Raw genomic sequence first — 8,700 nt, forward strand, 5'->3', positions numbered from 1 at the left:
TCTAAGAACATTTCTTTAAGTTATCAAGTTGTATGATTCTTTTGTAATTAAAATTATATATTCACTCAGTAAAACTACTGTTTGGAAACGCTTCTGATTTCTTTATGCAATTAAACTGAATTTCTTTTGAAAAATCTGCATTGTAAGATTTTTCTTAAAATACTTTATTTTTACAGTAATTATGTTTTTAGAAGTGACTGCTCAGACAGTTATTAAAATTGTGTCCTCTAACCCTTACTCCTTTCTTTAAAAATTAGCTGATTTAGGGGAGCCTGGGTGATTCATTTGGTTAAGTGTCCAACTTTGGCTCAGGTCATGATCATACAGTTCATGGGTTCGAGCCTTGCACCAGACTCTGTGCTGACAGCTCCGAGCCTGGAGCCTGATTCAGATTCTGTGTCTCCTTCTCTCTCTCTCTGCCCCTCCCCTGCTTATACTCTGTCTCTGTTTCTCTTAAAAATAAATTTAAAAATTTTTAAAAATTAGCTGATTTTACAGTGGCACCTTACTGTTGATCCTACCAACTTATATATTCTTATTTCCTATTATTTGTATGTATGAGTCCTCTGCTCTGATCATGAGTATTTTCCCACTTTTCCTCATCTGTTCTGTCTCTTTGTATTAAACATTTGTCAGAGCTGTCATAAAAATATAATTTGTATGATGGTTTACAGTTTTCAATGAATATATAGACTTATTTCAGCACAACAGAATCCCATCTGACAGGCTGAATGAAATGTTATCAGCTTTTATTTTTTAACTCTCAGATATTTGGAAATTGAGTCAATAGAGAGGGGAAGTCAGCAAGTTTCAAGGCTAGAACAAGTGTTTGTAAGAGGCAGAAACCATTTTAAGACAACGTATGCAAGTAACAGGATTTATTATAAGATTACAGGAGAATCTCACAAATCTTAAGGGCCTGGCTTTATCTGTGTATCCCTCTTTCTCTCTCCCTCTCCAAATGGGATCTTGCTACTTGTGCAGTCCAATGGCAGAATGTGGCCACTCTACACTTCCCAAATTGACAGTCACAATTCTAGCCACATGCAGAAATTAAATAGTTGTTTGTAAATGCAACTTCCAAATTCCTAGGAGAGCATATGATTTACCATATGGGCTCACATTGTAAATCATCCTTGACCAGACTGGACAGTTTATCCAGTACGTACTGCCCCATGGATGAAAGACAATGACCATCAGAGGGGAGATGGATCTTGGGTTTGGAAAGCAGATTTAGAATTCCTGCTTTTTACAATTTGGTGGAACTAGTGCTTAGAACCTAAGTTAGAAGTCACTGGCTGAAACATATTCAGAGGGCAGTTAGATAACGTAAATGAATGAAGCTGACAGATGGAGACTGCAGCACCCAGAGAGAGCACAGGCTCCATCTAAAGGGAATTACTCAACTCCAAGCTGATAAATGCTCTTTGGGAATTTGGGCTCAGGGTATATCTTCTGATTTTCAAATGAACTCAGAATTGCGATTTTATGTAAAATCGCTGTTTAAATCAATGAGAGTAAATCATTTCATTTTACTTTGTTAGATAATTATAGAATAAAGAGCCATACTATTTGCTTTGTGCTTTCCTACATTAAAAAAAAAAAATCTATTATAGGAGAAAAAGCCTCACAGAAGCTCTGTGACCATGAACAAAAATTTTTTAACCTCCCTGAGCCACAATTTTCTCTTATACCAATACCAATGTTTCACATTGTCATGAAAATCAAGTGAGATATTGTGATATGATTTTATAAACCTTTTAACATGTATTAGGTGCTCACTGGATATTAGGCTTCATATCTGTTCATTAGAATTAAGTCTGAAACAATGTATGTTTCAAAATAATATGTCATTAAAAACAGAGCTAATAAAGTTAGACTGAATTTCCAAACATCAATAGCAATGGTCTACGTTTGATTTCTTATATAGGTTCATAAAGCCACAATGTCACTGTTAACTGCTATGTCTTATTTAACATCTTCTTAGAGTTATAAATAATCAAATAGGAAAAATAACTCTTGGTCATAAATATCAAGCATTCAGCAGCTTTTATATGAATGTAATTATAATCCCCAACAATCTGTAATAAACACCTGGCAAGGTTGCTAAAATTTTTAACACAATAGAATGTATCACAGAAGATTCTTTCATTCCACTCAGGCTCTGTGATGCTTGAATGAGTCACCGAAGAAACAGAACAAAGAGTTTGGGTTTAAAGATCAGTTCAAGCAAATAATATCTCTTTATTACTCTCTCCTGAGTGAAATCTAGACGGAGGTAATCTTAATAAGTGATGTGCACTTTCTAATGGAAGAAACAGGGAACACTTTGGTTCATAAGAGTTGTTGATAATGATAAAGAGGCATATTGGAATAAAAGTGCAGGAAAGCACAAAGCAACCAGCTTTTTAATGTACTATTTATAGTGGGATTTTCACCCTGCTTTGGAGAAATGCCTTAGCAACAAAATCTTGAACCTCATTGTCATGATCTCTAAGGTCTTCATGTGGGTAGGATGGTTTAAATGGCTAATGGGAATATTATCAAACCATTTTGAAAATAGAGTACTCTCTCTCTTTCCTTTTTTCTGTCTTTTCGTGATACTAATTAACACCTAAAAAGATACAGCGTGCACAGAAAAGCCTAATACTGAGTCTGCAATGGGGTACAATCTTCTATGTCTTTTAGGTACTTTTGTCATCACAACAGAGGCTACTCTAGTGTTTCTGTGTTAGAGGAATTAGGACTAGAATCTGAAATTTTGTGAGAAAGCAGAGTGAAGGGGATTGTGAAGTTGAGCTTACACAACAGGGTTTTTTTGTGCTTTGTGTGTGTGTGTGTGTGTGTGTGAGAGAGAGAGAGAGAGAGAGAGAGAGAGAGAGAGAGAGAAATAAATTTTAGAAAACCATATTGAGTAATTTGGAGGGAGGCAGCTGGAGCTAAGCGAGATTATGGAAAAGTTAAAATCCCTTCACCCTCACCCTAAACTACTCTTTGGAGATGCCTGGAAACTATAGTCTCATGGTTTGGATCCAAAATAAATTAACCTTTTACTAAGTACTAACAAAGTCATAACAAAGACTTTATATTAAAGCTTCAATGGGGGCACCCAGGTTGCTCATTTGGTTAAGTGTCCTACTCTGGACTTCAGCTTGGGTCATGATTTCATGGTTGGTGGATTCGAGACCCAAGTCAGGCTCCATGCTGAAAGCATGGAGCTTACTTGAGATTCTCTCTTCCTCTCTCTCTGCCCCTGCCCACTCATTCTCTCTCTCTCTCTTTCTCCTCTCTCTCTCTCTCTCTCTCACACACACACACACACACACACAGTAAATAAATAAACTTTTCTTCAATGTATCTATTCTGTTTTTTAGGGTAGGCAAGATTAAGGTGGTGAATTTTATATAAGGATATGCTAATTAGGGGGTTAACTCCTACATTTTGTATGTTAATGATGGGAGCATTGTACAGTACAATGAATCCCAGAAAAGGGACTGTTGAAAAGTCATTAAATAATTATATTGGATAATATATATTTTTAGTTCTTAATAATGCTTTTGGTGAGACTGACAGGCGCTACACAATATTCTTATTTCTTAACAAGAAAACAGATTTCATTTGATGTGGCAAGGCACCCAGATAAAAATTTGCATTTCTACCTCCCTTTCAGCTAGATGTGGCCATGTGATTAAGTTCTAGCCAATGAGATGGAAAAGCTGTTGGGCAAGTCTTCTGAAAGACTCCTTAAACCATGCTGGAGAGCCGGTGAGGACCCTCCTGTTTCCTGTTAGAATGAAGATATGATGGCTGGACTTCCAGCTGCTGCTTGGACCTCAGACAACCTTGATGATGAAAGACACAAATTAGGGTAGTGGAAAAGAAAGAAAGGAACCGTGGTCTGCATTGGTTGTGGCTCTCCTATACCAGACTTGGCATGCCCACCTCCAGACTTCCTTTACAGGCAAGAAAAATAACTTCCGTCCTATTTAAGCCACCATTATTTCCAGTCTCTGTTACTAGCAGCCAAATATATGTCATAGGAGAGACATTTTACTTCACCACAACTGTTCTGTGTAAATACTCCTTATTACACAGTTCTTTAGTTCGTAGAGAGAATGCTTGGATAGCAGGTTTGTAAAATAAGAGATGTTGTGTTCTCCATGTTCATTTAGCTCTTGAATTTTGGGGAGCAGTTACTGAGAATTTGGACACATGTAGTTTTAAAGGTGAAATCACAGGGGCGCCTGGGTGGTTCAGTCGGTTAAGCATCTGTCTCTTGGTTTCAGCTCAGGTCATGATCTCACGGTTTGTGAGTTTGAGCTCCACCTCAGGCTCACACTCACAGGGTGGAGCCTACTTGGGATTGTCTCTCTCTTTCTCTCTCTCAAAATAAATAAACTTAAAAACATTTTTTAAAAAGGTGAAATTACAGTTAGTTGATACTGTACATTCCCTATGCATAACAAGATAGACAGGGGCAAAGTTTTCCTATAACTTTGCTAAATAAGAGAAGGAAATCAGCCTAGATCTAAAAATATTCCTTTGTAGAAAAGCAGATAAACATGCATTCTTTATCAGATTTAGAAATACTGTCAGTCTTTCAAAATGTTTTTCCATTCTTTAAAAAAAAAACAAACATTTTTAAGCCTTAGTGAGATTCACTTCTACAGTAATTGAAACATTTTAAGAGGCATATTTTTTTATGAAATTTACTGTCAAATTGGTTTCCATACAACACCCAGGGCTCATCCCAACAGGTGCTCTCCTCAATGCCCATCACCCACTTTCCCCTCCCTCCCACCCCTCATCAACCCTCAGTTTATTCTCAGTTTTTAAGAGTCTCTTATGGTTTGGCTCAAGAGGCATAGTTTTTGAATGTCAACATTTTCCTAAATGTTGACTCAACCCAATGTTATACAGGAATTCAAAAAGTCTTCACCATATTAAAAAAAACCGTATTTAGGAGTCTCCTCAATATTCTCTCTGTGAATCTAGGATGTAATCTTACGATCCTGGTTTGTACCTCGTCCTTTATTACCTCCAGCCTTTCACCAGACATTGTTTTAACTGTCTCTCTTAGATGAGTTCTCACAGACAGCTTCTAAAAGAGAAAACCCTTGGAACAATTTCTCGTCAGTGTTTCCTGTCAGTTATGTTTGACCTGTTGTCAATGGAAAATGGCCCTTGTGGGACAATTGAGTGGAATGGGACCGTGGAATCCTCAGAGGCATGTGGACTTGTCCCACGTGTTCTTTCTTTTTACTCACTGCAGCACAGCACATTTTAATACCAGTCATGTGCACCCTGGATCTATTACAGTAAGTGGAAAGTGAAGGTATACCAGTGAGAGAAATGGCAAAAGTGTGTCACTTTTGTGCGACACAACGGTTAGGTTGGCAAGGTGTCAGCATTACTCAGATTCTTCCATGTACTTTTCGTTTTTCCCTCCCAGTCATCACTAGCCCTTGTACTTGGCATTTCTGATCGATCTTATTAAACCAGTTAACTTTGATCCTATGACTACACCTGGCTCTCTCATTAAGAAAAAGTTGAGTCTGGAGTGCCTGGGCGGCTCAGTCCATTAAGCATCCTACTCTTGGTTTCCACTCAAGTCATAATCTCGCAATTAGTGAGTTCAAGCCCAGCATTGGGCTCTGCACTGACAGTGTGGGTACACTTGATATTCTCTCGGTCTCCCTTTCTCTCTGCCCCTCCCCTGAATGCTTTCTCTCTCTCCCTCCCTCTCTCTCTCTCTCTCAAAATAAATTAATCAATTAAAAAAAAAGAAAGAAAAAGTTGAGTTTGTCACTGTGGATCCCAGATCCAATTCCATTTGGCCTCACTATAGAATTCTTCTGCTTGGAGTCCCCCGGCTCACAAACTCAGTGGGCACATCCCAGCTGCCCTCATAGTAATACCCTTGCCAGCCTCCCAATGATGGCGGGACCTGATTCATTCAGGTTTTCTGAACTGGTTTTCCTTCTTAACTTTCACATCCTGATCTCTCTCTTTTTCCTTTCTCTGAAATAACATCACAGCTTATGTCTTCACACTCTAGCCCCATGGCGTGGCCAGCCGAGTGGGTCTTATTATTCCATTTCTCTTGTCAGGGCTGGTTTCACTTCCTTTGAAAGAAGCTTATTTCAAGGCCCTTACTCACTGGCTATTGCTTCTTCCTGAACCATCTTTCACAGAACGAAAGCACAGGCCTGTTAAATCACAGCTCACTTTCCCTGGCTGTGGACATGGTAAAGTCCCATCCACTTTAACTTTGATTCTGTTTGTTTTTAAAGATTACTCTTCCTCCCTGTCTCTCTCTGTCCCTTCCTTCCTTCCTTTCTTCCTTTGCTTCCTTCCTCCCACCACCATGGTCAGTGCCGTGATATTTTTCTTGCAACTATAGCTCATTAACAGTAAAGTGGAACAGTGGGGAGAGATCCCCCGTGGATTCTCAGGCATATTCTTTTTTGTTGTAGCACATCTCAGATAATGTTTATAATGGAGCTGGAATAAGTGTTCAAAAGGATACAGATCTTTCTGTTCTACAGTTCAAGTCTGGAGTAGAAATACATTTGAGATAATAGGTAATGCTAATGAGAAAAATACAGCTCCAAGTGAGGTAAATTGTACTTTTAAGAATCTAGTCTAGGTGTGTACATGGGAGGCTGTATTTCCCAGTGGGAAACGCTCCAGGTCATAATCTCACTCCCATGACTGCCTCACTGTGCGATGCTGACTGTGAGCCGGTAAAGGAGGAAAGAAAGGATGACAGCAGTGGAGTCATCTTTGAGCAACCATATTAGCTCAGAACTGTTGTTGGTACTTCCTTACCTTTGCCAGATGGCTTCTTTCTATTCTCCTCCTTGCCGTCCTTCTGACATTCTAGTCATTTTGTGATTTTTCCCTGGCTTCTCTGGATGGTGTCCTGCCCTAGCCCACTGGTGCTGAGGCCTCGGCTCTGGACTGTACCTTTTCTTCTGCTTACCACAGGTAACTTGTCCAGGCTCTCACTTGTTCAGCATACCTGCCAGGTAACTGGAAGCCAAGCTAGTAAACGAATTCACAGCAAGGTGCTCATTCATGGGCTCATCAAACATTTATCGAGTACCTCAGCTCCTGTGCTAGGTGTGAATGACTGACCAAGGCCGCTTGGCTGTATTATCAACATACAGCATGCAACCTTGGGCTTTGAGGTCAAAACATTTCTAGGTTTGAATCTTGCCCTGTCACTTGCTATATATCATCCTGGAAAATTTTATTTAGCCTTTCTGGAAGTCTCAGTTTCCTCATCTGTAAAATGGGGCAGTCAAAACTCCTTGCAGGAGTTTTTGGGCTTTACCAGTAATTCCATACAGTGGCTAGCTCCTAGAATATGTGAAATTAATAGTGACTATCATATTATTGGTTACTCTTTCCATATATCATTTATGGTGACCTTTAACACTAACTCTGAAATCGTCAGGTGCCTTACCAATGAATGACTTTAAGTCTTATGACTCGTTGTGAGAGACATTTGGGGAGTCAGGGAAGTCTTTCTCCCTTCTGACAATAGAACACCCAAGTATCAGCTGTCTGAGGAACCGAAGCAGAGCAAACTGCTGAAGACACAGGAGAGGTGTTATAAGGATACACAGAGGTACGTTTTCAAATCAGGCAGCCTGGCTATGAAACGCCAGGAAACAGCAACAGCAGATCATGACGTGAAAAGTAGGTCACTTGTTTGGAGTCAAGGTGTCAGGTAGCATACAAGGTGAAGAGCCCAAAGCCATAACAGTAACAGGCTGTGAAAATTGCTGCCGCAGCCATAAACCAAAGGGCTGCCTCCCCGCGTCTGCCAACAGCGAGAACTGCTGGGCGCGCAGCCCTCCTGTGGCCACACTTGCACACACGCAAAACAACACTGTCACCGTCAGCCGCAGCGTTTTGAACATAGAGGACAATGGTAAATCAAGAGACACACAACTGGTTGTGTCCAAGGGCAGGGGGGCAGCGCGAGAGAAAGTGGGAATAAATCCATTGATTCTGTTTGCCACCTAACCCTCTCTGTGTTGTGCTTTCCCAATGTTTATGGCTTCAGATTTTAGTGTGTCAGATTTCTGCATGCCTAAACGAGCCATCTGCTTGTTTGCATACTCTTGTGCATTGAGGAGACATTCTACTATTGTACGATGTTTTTATGTCATAAGGATTTTTTTAAGTACTCCTTTGGTGTGCAAGTTATACGGGATTCTGAGCCCAAAGGCTGAGCCTACCACTTCACATGACATTTGAGCAGTTATCTGGGGTTGTCAGCTTGGGAGGAAGGAGAGGCAGACAAAACACTGTTGGACTGGGAGGGATAGTGGGCACGGTGTCTGTTCCACTCCATTACACTCCACATCACCCCGCTCCTTTCCACCCCCCAGTTCTTCCCCCTTATCTATGTTCCCCTCCTGCCCACCACCCTTACCAGTCTAGCACTCTGGAGAGATGGTTGAGATAAAAGTGCAGCTGAGAGAGCAGGGGGTTTGGTCAACCCTAGATTTGGAAACTAGTCGTATCCTTGCCATCACATGCCAGCGTTTCACGTTGGTTATTTGATTTAAGCAGAATCCACCAAATTTCTTAGGTCTCTGAAGACCTAATTATTAGCTTTTTGAAAAATGAAGTATCCATCATGAATTAAATATTCTTTAAAAGTGATGTATTCATATTGTCACC

At 40.2% G+C, this 8,700-nt stretch overlaps 1 long non-coding RNA gene across 1 annotated transcript; it reads left to right on the top strand.

The window, feature by feature from the left end:
* Positions 1–2,192: 2,192 nt before the first annotated feature.
* Positions 2,193–4,064, top strand: LOC122240092. The gene is made up of 2 exons (XR_006219418.1): positions 2,193–2,278; positions 3,671–4,064. It is a non-coding gene; the product is annotated as an uncharacterized LOC122240092 (long non-coding RNA).
* Positions 4,065–8,700: the final 4,636 nt, after the last annotated feature.

The sequence above is a fragment of the Panthera tigris genome, chromosome B4 (assembly GCF_018350195.1).
Source record: "Panthera tigris isolate Pti1 chromosome B4, P.tigris_Pti1_mat1.1, whole genome shotgun sequence".
Taxonomy (NCBI): Eukaryota; Metazoa; Chordata; class Mammalia; order Carnivora; family Felidae; genus Panthera; species Panthera tigris.